This window comes from Nicotiana sylvestris, chromosome 5 (genome assembly GCF_000393655.2).
Source record: "Nicotiana sylvestris chromosome 5, ASM39365v2, whole genome shotgun sequence".
In the NCBI taxonomy this organism is placed as follows: Eukaryota; Viridiplantae; Streptophyta; class Magnoliopsida; order Solanales; family Solanaceae; genus Nicotiana; species Nicotiana sylvestris.
Window position 1 is genome coordinate 63913162 of NC_091061.1, and position 19707 is coordinate 63932868.

Here is a 19707-nt window from a genome sequence, read left to right on the forward strand (position 1 = left end):
TTTATGGGTTAGTGATATTTAGCTTGATTCATGCTTTAATTGTAGAATTGGTGGTTGCAAATACTCATTCATGCCTTTATGACTTAGACTCTTCTTGAGAAAGAGGGACTAAGTCTAGGAAAATTAGACTAACAAGGAATTGGGGTGAACTCAAGAGATTGATAACCCCAATTAAAGGGTTAAACCTAGAGATAGTAATACCTGACTTGAGCCAATTTTACTTGTATTGTTTGAACACCCAATTGGGCTTGAGAAAGCCAATTAGGGCAAAGTCACTCAAACTACCGAGAGGTATAGAGTGAGTAATTTTGTGTAATGGCTATATTACGACCCCAAATATAACAAGCTTGTCCTAAATTTTGGATCTCATTAGATACTCGCCTAGGTGTAAGTCACTTCCCTAGTGCTTTTTATCCCTTGAGAAAACTTTACAAAAATATTGTTCTTAGTTTATTGTTAGCATTCAATAGCATTTAAAAGTAGAATAGTACCAACTCCAAGCACAGTTAGAAGTGCAATTAAAAGCAATGCGCATAACTAAATTAGATAGAAACCCAAGTCCAAACCAATATTAACTCTCTGTGGAAATCGATCCCGACCTTTCGGCTAAAAGTTGCATCGACCTCTCCTCACCATTATATAGTGGTGTAGGGTTGGAGTCGATCACTTTTTGGCACCGCTGCCGGGGAGTTAAACGGTTTTGGCTATCTATCTGACTAGTTGTGTGTCTTATTTTTCTTTCCTTCTGTTTTACTGACTTGTGTGAGTTAATCGATTCAGGTACAAAATGGCAAACAATAATCCTATCGGAAATGTTATCCTGGGGGAGGAGGTAGATGTTAATGGTGAAGATGAGGTGCCTCTAGTACCTCAAGCGCAAAGAAGAGGCCGCCAGGCCAGTGAAAATATTCTAGACCCTACCCCAACTCCTCCACGAATGGCTCCTCGAGTGCTTCCAAACGAAGGGTACACAAGTGCAATTGTCCCACCTTGGATCCGGGCAGGTAATTTCCAGATTACAAATGTCATGCTGACTTTATTGGAGCAAAGAGGATACTTCACAAGTTCTCCCCATCAAAATGCATGTAAACATCTAAAGGGCTTTGTGGATACCTGCTGAGGAAGCAAACAAACTAATCTGTCGAAGGATACATTGAGACTAAGATTGTTCCCTTTTTCACTCAGAGGGAAAGCTTTGTACTGGCTCGAAAGACTCCCCAACCATTCCATCATTACGTGGGATGAGTTGGCCGATAAGTTTAAAGCCAAGTGTTTCTCACCAGGACATATGGCTGCATTAAGGGATGAGATCTTAGCATTTAAACATGAACCAAATGAACCCCTTCATGAAATCTGGGATAGATATAGGATTATGGTCAAGTAATACCCCAATAATGATATGACTGAAGCAATGATCCAACAGACATTCTATCGGGGTAAAAACATGACCAATCAATGTGTGGTGAACCAGTTAGTAGGGGGTAATTTTATGAAGTTGCCTTAGGCTGAAGCTTGTGAGATTCTTGATGAGATGACTGACACTTCATCAACCTGGCAGAGTCGGCCAAATGTTCCTCAGGGGGGGACCCTCATGTCATAAACCTTCACAAAGAACTTCAAGACCACGGATAATCCATGGTTGAGTTAACAACAACCATGAACCAGTTAGCCAAAGCACAACTTCAGCAGATTCAGGGACCAAAGCAAGTAAACGCAATGGAAGGCGTCAATCTATTTGTAAACAAGAAGAGACAACATGGTCAACAAATTCAAGGCAATCAAGATCAATATGAGCAAGGTAGTAGTGGTTACAACCAGGATGATGGGTATTATGAGCAAAGTGAAGAGGTCTTGTATGCCAACAACTACCAAGGACAACGAGGTAATGTTCCAAATCAACAATGGAGATCGCAAGGGAATAATTAGAACTGGGGCAACCAAGGCCAAGGAAATTGGAACAATAACAACAACAACTCTAACAATTGAGGGAACACCAACCAGAATCGGGGTAACAATAGCAATTGGGGTGGCAACAACAACCAAAGAGGTTGGAATAATGGTAATCAAGCTAATCGGGGGCCGGGTTTTCAAAGGCCTCCAATGTTTCAAAAAACCAAACAATCTGCCTCCATTTCCGTCTCAATGTCCTAGCTCGTCCAACAATAAGATGGGGTGGATTGAGTCAATGTTTGAGAAAATGATGAAGAATAACACCGACTCTGATGCTCAATTGGCATCCCATAATACTTCTATTCGCAATATGGAGGTCCAACTTGGTCAGGATTTGCAAGCTTTAAACACTCGCCCTAAGGGGGCACTACCTAGTGAACCGTGGTAGTAAATCTGAAAGTGGGAACAACACCGGCCATGCAATGGCAGTGACCACAAGGAGCGGTAGAGGTGGTGAAGCAAATACCTCCAAGAAAAAGGAAGTTGTGAGTGATGATGTTGAAGTGCAAAATGAAGATGATCCTATAGTTGATGAGCAAGTGAGTGAAGAGAAGTTGGATGGTGAGGTGAGGATTGATATTCATGACAATGAGGAGGAGACTCAAAATGACGTAAACTCGTCTAGGGAACACGTGATAGACATACCGGAAATGGTAATGCCTAAAGCCAAGGCTGCATTGCCTAGGCCTCCTCCACCTTACCCTCAAAGACTTGAAAAGCAGAAGAATGAAAATCAGTTCAAGACGTTTATTGAGATGATGAAAAGTTTGTCGATCAATGTGCCCTTGGTGGAAGCTCTTGAGCAAATGTCGGGATACACCAAGTTTATGAAAGACTTGGTATCTAAAAAGAGATCTATGAATTGTGAGACCATCAAAATGACTCATCAAGTGAGTGACATTGCGCACTCGATGGCTCCAAAGCTTGAAGATCCCGGCGTATTTACCATTCCATGTACCATTGGGAGTGCGGATTTTTCAAAGGCCTTGTGTGATTTGGGAGCAAGTATAAACTTGATGCCTTACTCCATATTCAAAACTTTGGGTATTGGTCAACCGAGAGCTACTTCAATGATATTGAAAATGGCGGATTGAACAATGAAGAGGTCGCTTGGTATTATTGATGATGTTCTTGTCCGAGTTGACAAGTTTATTTTGCCTGCTGATTTTGTAATTCTCGACTGCGAAGTCGACTATGAGGTGCCAATAATATTGGGAAGGCCTTTCCTCGCAATAGGGAAGGTATTGGTTGATTTGGAAGCAGGGGATCTCACCTTCTGGGTGAGTGACGAAAAAGTACTCGTCCACGTGTGCAAATCAATGAGGCAGCCGAATAGTATTGAAGTTTGTTCTTTTGTGGATCTGGTGACGAAGGTGATAGTTGATGACACGAGTGTCATGATCAATGTGGAGGATCCTTTAGAAGCTATATTGTTGAACCATGATGTGACCGAGGATGAAGGCTTGGTAGAGTATATCAATGCCGTGCAAGGAATGGGTTCTTACTCCTATAAGCCCCGTAAACTTTCTTTAGATCTTGAGAACAGAAAGACTCCACCAACAACGCCCTTAATTGAGGAACCTACATTATTGGAGTTGAAGCCTTTGCCCCACACCTCAGGTATGAATTCTTGGGCCCTTGTTCAACATTACCTATTATTCTTTCTTCTTGCCTTACTAATGTGCAGGTAGATGCCACCCTTGAGGTGCTTCAAAGAAGGAAGAGGGCAATTGGATGGACTCTAGCTAATATTTGGGGGATAAGCCCCGCCTTTTGCATGCACAAGATTATACTTGAGGATGATGCCAAACCCTCCATGGAACATCAAAGGAGGTTGAACGAGGCTATGCAAGAGGTAGTCAAAAAGGGAGTTATCAAGTGGCTAGATGTAGGGGTGGTGTATCCCATCTCGGATAATTCATGGACTTTACCAGTACAATGTGTGCCGAAAAAGGGGGGTATGACTGTGGTCACAAATGAGCAAAATGAGTTGATCCCCACTAGGACTGTCACCGGATGGAGGGTATGCATGGACTACCGGAAGCTGAACAAAATGACCCGCAAAGATCATTTTCCATTGCCCTTTCTTGACCAAATGCTGGATAGACTTGCGAGGCGTTCCTACTATTACTTTTTGGATGGGTAATCAGGCTACAATCATAATATACTCAGGCTACAACCAAATTATGGTTGCACCAGAGGACCAGGAGAAAACCACATTCACATATCCGTATGACACATTTGCATTTTCTCGGATGCCATTTGGTATGTGTAATGCACCGGGTACATTTCAGCGGTGTATGATGACTATATTTACTGACATGGTGGAGGACTTCTTGGAAGTGTTCATGGATGATTTCAGTATTGTGGGTGACTCTTTTGAAGAATATTTGGGTAATCTAGACAAAGTGTTGGCCCGATGTGAGGAGACAAACCTAATGCTTAATTGGGAAAAGTGCCACTTTATGGTCGAGGAGGAAATTGTCCTCGGCCATAAGATCTCAAAGAATGGCATCGAAGTGGACAAAGTGAATATTGAAGTGATTTCAAAACTCCCTCCTCCTACTTCCGTCAAAGGAGTGAGGAGCTTTCTCGGGCATGCGGGTTTCTACCGAAGGTTCATCAAGGACTTCTCCAAGGTGGTGAATCCCTAGTGCAAATTGTTAGAAAAGGATGCAAAGTTTGTGTTTAATGATGAGTGCATGAAAGCTTTTGAGCTTCTCAAGTATAGATTGACTACCACTCCCATACCAATTGGAGCTTGCCTTTTGAGCTCATGTGTGATGCTAGTAACGTTGCAGTAGGAGCGGTCTTGGGGAAAAGGGTGAACAAGATATTTCATCCGGTGTACTATGCAAGCAAAACTATGAATGATGCCCAAGTTAATTACATGGTGACGGAGAAAGAGTTGCTAAAAATTGTGTTTGCAATGGAGAAGTTAAAGCATTATCTCATGGGTGCCAAAGTGATTGTTCATACCGATCACGCGGCACTCCGTTACTTGATGACCAAAAAGGACTCTAAAGCTAGACTGATGAGATAGGTTTTGTTGCTTCAAGAATTTGACCTAGAGATTGTTGATCGGAAGGGAACTGAAAATCAAGTGGCAGACCACTTGTCCCACTTGGAGGAGGAGAGGAGACCCAATGATGGTCTCGAAATTGATGGTGCATTCCCGGATGAACAACTCCTCTCAGTTTCTTTGAATAGTATGCCTTAGTTCACCGATGTGGCCAATTTTCTTGTGACTGACATTGTTCTGAGTGAGCTCTCTTCTAACCAAAGGAAGAATCTTAAACGGGACAACTTGGATTATTACTGGGATGAACCTTATCTTTTCAATATTTGTAATGATGGTGTGATCCGGAGATGTGTTTCGTAAGAGGAGCAAATGAGTATTTTTGATGCTTTCCATTCCTCGCCCTACGGTGGTCATCATGGTGGGGAGAGAAGTAATTCAAAGGTTATAAGCTATGATTTTTATTGGCCTACTCTGTATAAAGATGCGGGTGAGCTTGTCAAGAGATGTGATGAGTGTCAGAGAGTGGGTGGAATTTCCAAGAAGGATGAAATGCCTCTCACCAGTATTCTTAAGGTTGACATTTTTGACGTGTAGGGAATAGATTTCATAAGGCCTTTTGTAAGTTCGTGTGGCAATACTTATATTCTGGTGGCCATTGATTATGTTTCCAAGTGGGTTGAGGTCGTGGCTTTGCCCAACAACAAAGCCCGGAGTGTGGTGGTGTTTCTCAAGAAAAATATCTTCACACGATTTGGCACTCCTCGGGAAATCATCAGTGATGGGGGTTCTCATTTCTGCAATAGGGCATTTGACACTTTACTTGGAAAGAATGGTGTCAATCACAATGTATACACCCCTTATAATCCTCAGGCTAGTGGACAAGTTGAGGTCTCCAACAGGGAGATAAAGAGCATATTGTCAAAAATTATCAATGCAAATAGGACTGACTGGTCCAAGAAACTAGATGATGCTTTGTGGGCTTACAGAACTGCTTATAAGACTCCAATTAGAATGTCTTCGTATCGGTTTGTATTTGGGAAGGCGTGCCATCTTCCGGTTGATTTAGAGCACAAGGCCATATGGGCGCTGAAGAGGTTAAATCTTGAGTGGGATGTTGCAGTATCTCCGGGTAGAGAAACTCAATGAACTTGATGAATTTAAGTTTCATGCATTTTCCAGCTCATCCTTGTATAAAGACAAGATGAATTACTTACATGAAAAATATACTCGGAGCAAGGAATTCAAAGAGAGTGACTTGGTTCTCTTATTCAACTCTCGGTTACGATTGTTTCCGGGAAAGCTCAAGTCAAAATAGAGTGGCCCTTTTAAAGTGGTACATGTGACTCCATTTGGTGCTCTTGATTTGAAGAATAAAAATGGTGAAGTTTTCAGAGTTAATGGGCACCGAGTCAAACACTACCTGGGAACCTTGATTAATTTCAAATGATGATGGTAGCATATGTCGTGCCGCGACGTTAAATCAGGCGCTTCCTTGGAGGCAACCCATGTGTTTCTCATTTTCTTCTTTTTCATTTTCTTCTTAGTGTAGTATTTGTTTTGGACTAACTAGTTGTGAGATGTGTAGGAATGTTTGAGGTAGTACAGGACAATACTGGAAAAATTTTGCTAAGTCTATAATTGGACCGCTGACTGCGCTCAAAATTCTGCGGTCGGCGGAAGATTTTGCGGTGGCATGATTTGGTAGCGGACGCGGGCTTGAAAAGTCCAAAATGTGACCTCTCTGAAGTTTGAACTGCATCCACGGTGGCTTTTTCGCGGTCAGCGGACCTGTTCTGTGGCCGCGCCCAATTTTCTGCTCTCAGCGGTAATGTTGAACAGGCAGCCTTTCAAAAATGGTAAAAGCTCGGACCGCGGTGGAATTATGCAGCCGCGCCAGGTAAGATCTGTGGATCCCAGTATTTTTAGTATAAATAGAAGGTCATGGGGCATTTTACCCTTTTTCACAATTTCCATTCTCCAAAGAAAGAAGTTATTGTTCATCTCCTCTACACTGAGCTATAATTTTCTTAACACGAATTAGAAGTCAATTTCCAACATACATCAAACTACTGGTATGCTCAAATCATCATTGTTTTTCAATTTGTACTTTTCTTTTCTTTTAGTTTTAACTTCTTCCTCTTTTCTTTTAGTTTTAACTAGGGTTCATTAGTTGTCAATTGTATGATGCTAAATTAGTTAGGGTTAATTAGATGATGACTAGTAGGGGTTAGTGGTGTTTATGATACCCGTTAATGACAAGAAAAAGTGAAACCCTAGGTTTCATGTTTAATTTTTGAATTCCACGACCGTGTCTATATTTCCGCGGTCAGCGTTTATGTGCAGCTTGAGTTAAAAATGATTTGTTTTCCACGATCAGTGGTGGAAATTCCGCTGACAGCGGCCTGCTTTACGCGACCGCGATTCCTTTTACGCAGATAGTGGAATTTAAGTTCAGAGAAGTGTCAAATTGGGTCCGCGGCCGCGTTTATTTTTCCACGAACAGCGGTTCAATTTTTGCGGTCGCGCCCAAAATTCCGCTCTCAGCGGTACCTCAGATTCAGAGGTTGGGTAGTTTGATCCCCAGTCCTCAACGGCCACGGCCCTTTTTATGTTGTCAGCCGTACCCATTCTGCGGCCGCTCTCCTTTTTGCGCTGTCAGCCGATATGTGCTTGTGAAACACTGTCAACTTTTCATCTACTTTTCTTTGCTGATTCTTCTAACACCAATACTAATGATCTTTCACTAATTTTCTTTGCAGACAATGGTACGATCTAGATGTGCCGATGATGCATAAAAAGGGAGGGCCAAATCCTCCTAGGGCAGGGGAAGAGGAGGTCAAGAAAGGACCAAATTACCATTAGCAGTCCAAAAATCGATAGGGAAGCTGAGGAAAACAATCAAAGCTACAAACAGAGCCGCATCCCATTTGGAGGGTAGTGAGTATATCCCCTCCCGAGAAGCTTCGGAAGGGAATTCAGTGCGAACCCATATTCCCACAGATTTCTAGGGGAGATTTCAGTTGAGAGATGAGCCTACACCCCCAGCTTCCCCAACTTTTCCTGCTTCTTCTGAGTCGTCTAATGGCTTAGAGTAAAGTAGTGAATCTTCAGCATCAGCCACTCCTCCAGTTTCTCTACCTAGACAGGAAATAATTGATGTAGATACTGAGATCCCTGATGACGGGAGAGGTGGTGACACCCAAATAGGAGGGTTGGATAAAACAAGGAACCCCGTGGTGTGGCAAGAAAGATTTGTCAGTGAGAAAGCCTACCACAAATTTTGGGAGTGGTGGCCTCAGAGGTCACTCACACATGAGAGGCATTTTATAGAAAAGGATCTTCTACCCCAATCCCAATGTGAAGAGGCAATTTGATGAAAGAGTGGGGTGAAAATTCTTCATAAGCAAGCTGTCGGAGGCCAATGAGAACTTGGTCAAAGAGTTTTATGCCAATGTTGCCCACATCAAAAGGGGCACCTATGTGACCAAGGTGCAGAACCAGAAGATCAGATTTGATGGCAAGGCATTGAACGATTATGCTGGGTTCAATGATGAGGATGAGTCCTTGTATTTGGAGAAGGGGGCCATGGATGAGTTGGCCCGCCCGTGGCTAGCATCAGTGACTGCTCTCCCAGGGACTACTCCAGCTTGGCTGACACCTGGGGTCCCAATCTACAGGAACATATTGAGCTTTGAGGCGAAGGATTGGGAGACATTCGTGTGCATCATATTAGACCCCACTACTCATGGCAGTAATATGCCGGTCTCCCGAGTTATTATAGTGGGGGCCATTATAGCGGGGTACCCGATCAATGTCGGGAACATTATGTGCAGGGTGATCACTAGAGTGGTCAACAAGAATGAGAGCTCATACCCTTTCTCGAACTTCCTCACCATGTACCTAGAGGATCAGGAAGTCGAGGGAAGGGACTTTGACACGAAGGTGAAACCAAATAGACCATTTTCCTGGTACAGCTTTCAGGGTACCGACAACCCCAAGTCCAAGGGCAAAGCCTCCACTTCAGTCTGAAGAGCCAGGAGTGGTGGCCACTGGTTCTGAGCCTCCTACTGGCATACCACAACCTCCTTCCAAACCATCTACTTCCATGCCTATTTCGGTGCCTTCTTCATCAGCTTACCCTCTCACTGTACCGAGGGTTAACCAGACTCTATCCAGCATCAACAACTGGATGCAGGCAGTGACAACAAAGCTGTCTGTCATATCCAGCACAGTGGCAACTCAGTTAGCTCTGGTACAGCCTCAGGTGCCAACTTCCGTAGAGGAATCACTAAAGGAGATTTTGGACAACCAGAAGTTGATTATGGCCACTTTGGAGGCACAGGGAATGGCAATCACGGACCTGAGCAAGCAAACAAAGAAAATGAAGAAAACTCGGGCTAAAAAGGAGTCGGTAAAGCTGCTGAGGAAGGAGGTGGAAAAGATTAGATCAACTAGCGACATCCCATTGGAGCTACTATTGGAGGACCTAGTTCCAACAGTAGAGGCACCGGAGCAGGTGGCTGATAGAGAGTCTATGAGGAGAGGGATGATTCTCAGCCTGATGACGTAGAGATTGAGCTGGAGGACCCCCGAGGAAGGTGACCCAGGGACCCAGCCACAGGACCCAGTCAGTGACCCCATGCAGACAGAGGAACCATAGGGAGTTTTCTTTACTCTCTAACCCCTCTTTGATCTTATTTTGTGCTTTTAGCATTGAGAACAATGCTAGTTTTTATTTGGGGGGTGGTCCTATTTTGATTGATTTGGTAACTGGAATGTAATTATGGTACTTATTTTTCATTATTGTTATTTTTCACTTTTGGTATGTATATAACTTTACCATTTATTTTTTACTTTTCGTTATTTTTTAATTTCGGTATGTATATAAAGTTGCCTTTCCATGTATATATTTATTCCCCTTTTATGTATATTCGTCTCAATTTCCTATTGTACATATTCAGCTAACTTTCTGTATTTTACTTTATAACTTCTTTTGAAATTTTCCTTAATAACATAGCTTCTTATTTCATTCAGTAGTTTCTTTTTAAATTTGTAGGTTCTTACTTTTACAAGTTTGCGTGATCAATAAGCCTTTGGTTTTCTGAATGTCATGGTTCTTTCCAAAGGTGGAATTTCTGTGAACCAGGTGGCTCTTCCCGATGATGGATGGCATGACAACCTTCTTAAGGGTTTGAGTCCGTTTTCTTTACGTTTTTGTGTAAATAGTAGTAATGAATAAAAGTATCTCAGGCAAAGCTTCACTTGGGCCTAACACATTTATCTTTGACCTTATAGTTAGAAACAAGTTTATTTGAAAAGAATGGTGCTAGTTTTGACCTTTAGACTCTTGTGTTGACTAAACAATCATCGAATGGTTTTTCGGGACCATTTGTGTTGCTCAATCTTAGTTAAGGTTGTTGTGGGCCCTCGACTCTGTTCTCTTTAGCAATCCAATAGATTGTAAGGTGAGGTATTGATTTGCAAGTCCAAGTCCCGTGCCAATAAGTCTAGAACTTGCCCTAAATGTTTGTTTAGGCAAAATTCTAAGTGTAGCTCGACTTGAGAAATAATTATAGGCTCTCCTTGATTCCAAATTGAAAACTTGAAAGCATCCATAGCCCACCAAATATGATATCCCTAGTCAACCCCGTTGAGCCATAGCCCTTGTTCTTTCAATAACCATGATACAAGCCTTTATCCGTTCTAAAATGACCCTCTCTTGGCACCCGATCTTTCCTTTGCACAATTGGCAAAAGCATAAGTTTGGGGGAGAGACGAGGAATGCAAAAGTGATAAAAGGTACAAAATGAAGAAAAGGGAAGGCAAAAGAAAAAAGAAAGAAAAGCCAAAAAGTCAAAAAGAAAGTGAGCAATATAGAAAAATGAAGGGATTCAATAAAAGCGATGATGAAAGGCTTGGAATGATTAGAAAGGAGAAAAATGATTGTCATGAACAAGAAAGAGTGACAGTGTGTCTCTCTAGTTCCCTAAGGAAGAAGAAAATGACTCAAAGAGTCAAGAAAGTGTGAGCCGAAATGAGAAAATAAAGTGCTCAAGGAAAGATGAAACCTTCATATACCGATATACCCTACCTTGAACCAAAATCCTTTATTACAATCTCGCAAAAACCCTACAGGATCTTGAGTTGAGTGAGCTTACATTAGTGGTGATTCACATGAGGGGCAAGCTTATGGTACTTAGAGCCGGATTGTGACCTTCCTTTGAGAGAGATGAGTGTATTTTTCCACAATCCTTGTTCTGAATGCTATAGTCTAAAGTGAGATTTGCTTATGGAGAGTAGAGGAGAAAGAGTTTGGGTTCCACAGTGACCTACGTAGTAGAGCGAGCTTCTTTGATGAATTAAGTCAACTCTTGATGCTCTTGTGTCGCACTAGAGTCATGGTTCTAAAAAGGTTGTGTGTTGTTGATAATACATTTGTGTTGAGGGTAATTGTTAGTCCTAATTGATGCTTGCTGAAGTCACCTTAAAACAACTAAAATTCTTCTTTCTTTTACCTTGTGGAGGTGGGGATTACTTTGTTTGCTTGAGGACAAGCAAAAGCTTAAGTTTTGGGGAATTGATAACTACGGATTTTAGCCTATCTTATGCTCTCTTTTGCTTAGGTTTTGGTTCAAAAATGTGTAAAAGTATTCCCGAAAACTAACTTACTATGCTTGTTTGCAGGGTTTGATCAAAATGAGGCAAGAAATTATAACCAGCTCATAAAAGAGTTAAACCTGCACAAGTTCAAAGCTAAGATAAAAGCACTGACATCGAAAGAAAAGGGCGGCTGCGGAAGGTCCACCGCTGAGGCGGCCATAATTACGCTCTGAGCAGAATTGAGGTTAAGGAAATTTTGGGCACAACAGATACTGCTGACCGCGGTGAAATAACAAGGTAGCAAAATACTTTATGCGACTGTGGTGCAAAATACGCTGAGGGCGAAATATAGATTCAGAGGCCTGGATATCTGAGATCAAATGAAGAGTGCGGTCCGCGAACATTTTACGCAGTCGCGGTTGAAGACAACGCTGAGGCGATCTCATTTACACTCCTAGTGAAATCAAGCCCAGCCCCAGTTCAAAATGCAAGAAATGGAGTCCGTGCATGCTTTTGCGCGGCCGCAGAAGTCCAAGCGCTGAGGCGCTCAGTATTGCGCTGATAGCGGAACCTCCGTAGGGGTATTTTTATCCAGTAATTTCAGTTGTGTATAAATAGATCTTTTTTCAGATTTTTATGTCATCTTTTGTACTGAAGAGCTCTTGAACAGCCGTATTTTACTACTTTGAGTAATTTTAGAGTAGCTTTAGCTTATATTCTTAGATTTTAATCTTGTAATCAACTTTTATGGCTTATATTTCATCTTCATCTTTGATTTCTACCTTTATTATGAGTATCTAAACCTATTAGCTAGGGTTGTGACCCAACCCTAATGTGGGTATTTAATGGGTCTTCTATTTTAGGGCTTAATTGTTTATGGGCTAGTGATATTTAGCTTGATTCATGCTTTAATTGTAGAATTGGTGGTTGCAAATACTCATTCATGCCTTTATGACTTAGACTCTTCTTGATAAAGAGGGACTAAGTCTAGAAAAATTAGACTAACAAGGAATTGGGGTGCACTCAAGAGATTGATAGCCCCAATTAAAGGGTTAAACCTAGAGATAGTAATACCCGACTTGAGCCAATTTTACTTGTATTGTTTGAACACCCAATTGGGCTTGAGAAAGCCAATTAGGGCAAAGTCACTCAAACTACCGAGAGGTATAGAGTGAGTAATTTTGTGTAATGTCTATATTACGACCCCAAATATAACAAGCTTGTCCTAAATTTTGGATCCCATTAGATACTCGCCTAGGTGTAAGTCACTTCCCTAGTGCTTTTTATCCCTTGAGAAAACTTTACAAAAATATTGTTCTTAGTTTATTGTTAGCATTCAATAGCATTTAAAAGTAGAATAGTAACAACTCCAAGCACGGTTAGAAGTGCAATTAAAAGCAATGCGCATAACTAGATTAGATAGAAACCCAACTCCAAACCAATATTAACTCTCTGTGGAAATCGATCCCGACCCTTCGGCTAAAAGTTGCATCGACCTCTCCTCACCATTATATAGTGGTGTAGGGTTGGATCCGATCACTTTTTGGCCGCCCAGAAACAGCGATAGATGGATACTATAACCGAAGATCCAACCTCCGACATTTCAAAATCGGGGACATAGTGTTGAGTAAAGTAACATTACAAACCCGGAACCCGAATGAGGTAAAACTGGGGCTGAATTGAGAAGGACCATATAAAGTCATCGGAATTACCGGTAAAGGCTCATACAAACTCAATGCGGGAAACAGTGTGCAACTACCGAATAACTGGAATGTGACGCACTTAAAGCGGTACTACTACTAAGGTATGATATTAACTCTTTAATCATATTATGAATCATACTAACACTCGCAGGCAACGGCCAAAGATGGATATGGCTATTAGGTCTGAAAGCATGCATTGCACTCTTTTTCTCTTGAACCGGTTTTGTCCCAAAATGGTTTTTTTGGAAAGGTTTTTAATGAGGCAACAGTAAAATTTGCTAACTTAGATTCAAAGGCCAGTCTCAAATCGGGGTCAATGGGCATTCATTTCACATCAACGGTATCCGAGCCCTCTCAAGCTCGACCTCAAATACTAGGGGCCATTACCCTCGGATTAAGGTTTTAGCAACAAAAACTTTAGCAAGGGAAAAAGAAAACCTAGTATGTTAGAAGCTAAGGCTCGATGGTTAGGATTCAAATTAAGGGCCAAATAGTCGTATGAATGTGCCCACATAATCCACTTTAGCCTTGATGCAAGCTTTTACACGCTTTCGATCATGTATTTTACACACTGAAATGAACCTTGCTATTATGCATTTTTTTATTTCTTCGATCTCGGATTCCAAGAGCTCATGGGCTATCCCTACTCGGGGACTATCAAGCCTAAGGGCCACCCTTTATTTTGGAATTATCGAGCCCAAGAGCTACCCTTATTTGGGGACTATCGAGCCCAAGGGCTACCCTACTCAGGGACTGTTGTCCGAAAAAGAGTTCAGACAATTCGGGATACAAAATCCCGGAGGCATCAAGCCTATTAGGCTAGTGCCTAAATACAAAAGGCTATAGCCGCCCTAAAAATGGCTCAGAGACATCCGAAGCTCGTAATCACTTACATAAAAATTTGAAACCTGCTAAAAGGTCATCCTCGGCAAAAACATCATCTAAAATCACTTAAGCATCTTTAAAAAGACTTTTGGTCACATCGAGTTTTCAAAGCCTCGAACAAACAAAGTTGTATCGAAGTCAGACTCCGTTTAGATCTTTGAAAATGGAATTCCCTATAACTACATTTGATTCTACGCTAAGGCATTAGAAGAATTGCAAGAGTAGAAATTATGAAAAGATGCTAAAAGACTCAAAATTGCCAGAAAGGGAAAACTTTATATATATTCCGGAATACACATACAAAGGCTCAATAGAAATGGCCTCAAAATAAACAAAAAATGTACATAAGACCAAAACTAAAAAAAAAAAGTACTAAGCCATCTACGCCTAATCTTCACCAGAGCCCAACTCATCGGTGGAGCCATCAGCGCCTTCGGATCCCTCTAAGCCCTTGAAATCCTCAAAGGCTTCGGCACCTTCAGGCTCGTAAATCTTCTTTTCCTCGACCTCAGATTTTTTAGCTTCCTCGGTCTCAGCCGACAGTTCAAAACCTCGGGAATGGATTTTCTTGAGGGTCTCTCTTCGGGTTAGCCATTTCATATATTCGGCCTTTTCCTTTAGGCGGACTTCAGCTGCCTCCACATCGGCCTTGTATTGGGCTACCATTTCGTCGGTATCAGCCAAGGTTGTATCCAACTTGGACTTCACTGCCTCGTATTCTCTACCGAAGGCATCCCGCTCTCTGACAGCCAAGCTCAACTGTGTTTGGAGATCATCATTCAGTTGAGACCATTTGTTAGCAAACCTCGTATCTCTTGCAAAAGTCCAAAATAATTAGGTCTACGGGCCCACTATGAAGGGATAAGTGTAAATACTTAAATACCCCTCCACATGAGTGGTGATATCATCCTCAGGCCCGGGGACTACCACGTCCTTACACATGAGTGGTAAATACTTAAATACCCCTCCACATGAGTGGTGTTGACGACGAATAACGACGACGAGGGAGGGGACTGTTTGGTCGAAGGACTGGACGACGCCATGGGAGGCAGCCATGGTTATCTTGGGTTGAAGGTTTTGGAGAAGAAGGAGATGGAGGGGGGAGGCGGATGTTAGTGTTAGGTTTTTTTGTTTTGTTATTCTTTGTTTTGTTTTTGTGTTTAGACCAAAAAAATGAAGAAAGGGGTTGGGTATTGGGTTAATGGGGCGGACCGGGTCGACCCGGTCTGAAGTGGACTGGGTCATAGGGAAGATTGGGCCATTTTTTGGGTTTGTGGCTTGAAATCGAAGAAGAGGCCTAATTCCGACTTTCTTTATATTTTCGCTCTCTTTTCTTCTTTTATTTCTCTAAAACTAATTTATAAAAATACTTAAACTATTATTAAGAATTAAATTAAGTTATAAAAGCGCAAATTAACTCCCAATAACAATTAACGCACAATTAAGTAATAATTAAGCATAAAATTGTATATTTGGACATTAAATGCTAAAAATGCAAACGATGCCTATTTTTGTAATTTTTAATTTTTGTAAAACAAATTTAATTACTAACAATTGTAGAATTAAATCCTACATGCAAAATGCGACATATTTTTGTATTTTTTATTAATTTAGCAAATAAACACGCACAAACAAATATAAATAATTATTCAAAATATCACAAAATATCACAGAAATTCCACACCAAGGAAAATTATTTTATTTTTGAATTTTTGGGAGTAATTATCATATTGGGAAAAAATCACGTGCTTACAGATTTCATCTTTAATTCGTTTATCGAACATTCTTGATTTTTTGTATTGAATCTATCCACATATATTTAAAACCGCGTACAAATCTAATTGTTATCCGTTTTAAGGATAAACAATTGGCAAAGTTCAAAACCGTAGTTTTTTTTTTTCACCCGGTGTTTGGTACCCGCATTGGAGCCTGATTATATCTGAATTCGCACTGTGTAGGGCCCCATTCGGGGGAAGCACTCCCTACCAAGGATTTTTCCATACCCATGGCTCGAACTTGAGATGTTTGGTTAAAGGAAGAGCAGTCCCTTCTACTACACCACATCCTTTGGTGGTCAAAACCATGTTTGTTGTTGCTCCTCTTCCTGTTACTCTTTTGGCCGTTTTTAAGTGTGGAAAGTCTTCATTACCTTAGAAATTTCTTACCACGAGTGTTGATCTGAGAATAGAACAAATAGAGTCAGGAATATGAAAGAGGAGAACCTAAGAGTCACCATTTAATTCACCCAACTGTCATTTGAGTAAATAAAATATGATAAGAATTCATTGTGGAAAATGGGGAAGCATTTTTTTACCAAGAAGAAGACTAATTCATTAAACATAGTCCAATTTTTTCTCGTCCCTTTCTCTATCCAATTTTTTTTTTACTTTTTGAAAAATCTTTTGTTGTTTGGATATTTGCCAACTTCAAACATTTTGGGTTTGGATTAGGCTTTATAGTTCCTACTTAAGACCTTTCTGATTCAAAGTTTTCAAACTTCGTACATACAGATCTAAAGATGGGATTCCCAAGTCTAACTTCAAAGCCAAATATTTAAAGTTTGACATTGCCAACCACAAACATTTTGATCTAAAGTTTGGTTTGGGAATCCCAACTTCAGACCTATATGTCTAAAGATTCAGATTTCAAACAAGTGATTCCCAACTTTAGTCTCGCAAGTCTGAAGTTAATTCTAAGGTGGTTAAACTTTATAAACCTTGGCTATTTTTTAAATAGGGGACCTAAATACAGCTACTTGTACACTTACCCCCTCATGTGTTCAGCTTTGGGGACTTGGGATAAGGGATAAGGAAAGATACACAAATACCTATAGAAACCCAAAAAATTACTCTCACTGTATCCATTAAGAATTCTACTCGTTAAATAATATCAAGGAATTTTTACATTCCTATGTCATATAGTAAACTATATTACCCTTCATGCTTAACTTTTAATATAATTACCTTCTATATACCTAATTACCATTTATGTACCATTTTAGGATTTTAATGGTATTAATTAGTCTCCTAATTTTACTCAACCGTATATTCACACTCCCCCAAGTTTCTCTCTCCAAATCCCCACGATTTCCTCTTCAATCACCCACGATTTCCTCTTCTAAAACCAGCGAAAATCTGTGACCCCTCCACCATTGACAACCATTAAAAAGTTTTGAAGCTTTGAATTCGAATTTGGGTTTTCAAAAGACATTGTTTGTTTGGATTGGATGTTGTTGCAAAGAATTGAGAATTATCTCTACGTCTCTCTCTATCTCTTAATCCCAAATTTCAGTAATATAAGAGAAAAGGAAAATAGAGCAGTAATTCCACCATTGACAGCCATTAAAAAGCTTTGAAGCTTTGAATTCGAATTTGGGTTTTGAAAAATCATTATTTGTTTGGATTGAGTGTTGTTGAAAATAATTGGGAATATGGTTTGGAGTTTATATCTCAATTTTGAGGGGTTTTGGGAAGATTAGACTTGGTTTTGGCTGAATTTCAGATTGAAACTGACTTGATTTTAGATATGGAGTTTATATCTCAATATGGGAGCTTGTTATTCCACTTCGTCTGTTTTGGAGCTAACTTGTGCAGAGGAGAAGATGTTTTTTAAGTTATATATATTGCTATACCTTTAAATTCAAGAAAGTATGGTTGTATTGTATTTAAAGAGGCGTGAATTTGTAGAATAGGTTGAATGTGAGGAATGAGTCAAATAAGACTCACAATGGCTTGTTTTCGGGGAGACAGAATTGAGGAATTGAAATTAGGTTGTGCTTCATCTATTGATCAAGTTGCTATAGTCAAAAGCCAGGCACATGACCATTTATTTAGTTGCTTGAGGATTGTAAAGTAAAGTGAGGCACATGACCAATTTTCTAGTTGCTTGTAGATTTGTAAAGTTACGTGAGTTGAGTGCAGATGCACAAAATGTCTTCTTGACTTTGCAGAACTGAGCATGAGGTGCGGATGCACAATTTTACTACCATAAAATTGTATTCTTTTATTCATTTAACTATGGCGTATATCATTATGGATTTTTACAATATCTACAAAATTTCTACATTTATTCTACAATAAAACTACATATCATTTGAAAAATTAATATGAAAATACAGAATTTCAATGTTTCTACAAATTATCTACAAAATTTCTACAAACTGTTCATAACAAGAATTTATCTTTATTTTCATGCATGTTCGTCTGGAACACTAAAGTTACTTGATATGCCAACATCTCCCGTTATAGAGGAATACAACTTATCTATAATTTTCTACAACTTTCACACATTATTTTCACCCAGTTAAATACAACTACAATAACATAAAACTTACATACAAATTTTATACAAAATTTGTACAATATATCTTTTGTATATTTTGTATCTGATTTATACATAGTAAAAACAAATTTCATACAACTAATTATATATTATACAACTTATCTACAAATTATCTACAATTTTCGTACATTATTTCTACTAAGTTATATACAACTACAATATAATATCACTTAAATACAATTTTTATACAATGTTGTTAAACTTTCATACAATAGGTAAATGAATAAAAGAAAAATAAAAACAACAGTCTACAATTTTTCTACAATTTCTGCAATATAATGTATGTCATGTCTTTTTCTTCTTCTTCTTCGAGTTTCAATCTGAAATCTGCCAAAACCAAGTCTAATATTCACCAAAACCCCTCAAATTGAGATATAAACTCCAAACCATATTCCCAATTATTTTCAACAACACCAATCCAAACAAATAATGATTTTTGAAAACCCAAATTTGAATTCAAAGCTTCAAAGCTTTTTAATGACTGCCAATGGTGGAATTGCTGCTCTCTTTTCCTTTGCTTTGTATTACTGAAATTTGGGATTGAGAGATAGAGAGAGACGTAGAGAGAATTCTCAATTCTTTGCAACAACATCCAATCCAAACAAACAAATATCTTTTGAAAACCCAAATTCGAATTCAAAGCTTCAAAGTTTTTTAATGGTTGTCAATGGTGCAGATTTTCGCTGGTTTTAGAAGAGGAAACCGTGGGTGATTGAAGAGGAAATCGTGGGGTGTGGTTTGATACGTGAGTGAGGTGGTTGTAAAATATTTGGAAGAATATTTAATTCCCCAATATTAGCGCCCCTAGATAAGGAAGCCTACAGCTACAATGATTCCTTATTTAATGAATTGTCTATATTTTATAGAAATACTATTAGCATGGCGGGTAATATGCAAACTATGAACATATTTGGTAATATAGTTTCCTATATGGTATAGGAACGAAAATTTCCCTAATATCAATATGCCTACTCTAGTTTCCAACTTCTATATTAACCACCTGATCCCTATTTTCTCTCCTTTTTTCCCTTTCTTTTTCTTTTTTCTATCTTTTCTGTTCCTCCTTTTTTTTATCTTCTTTTTCTTTTTTCTTTTTTATTTTTTATTTTTTATTTTTTTATTTTTTCTTTGCTCCTTTTCTTTTTTATTTCTTTTTTATATTTAAATTTTTGTTTCCTTTCTCTTTTCTCCTTTTCTAGTCCATTT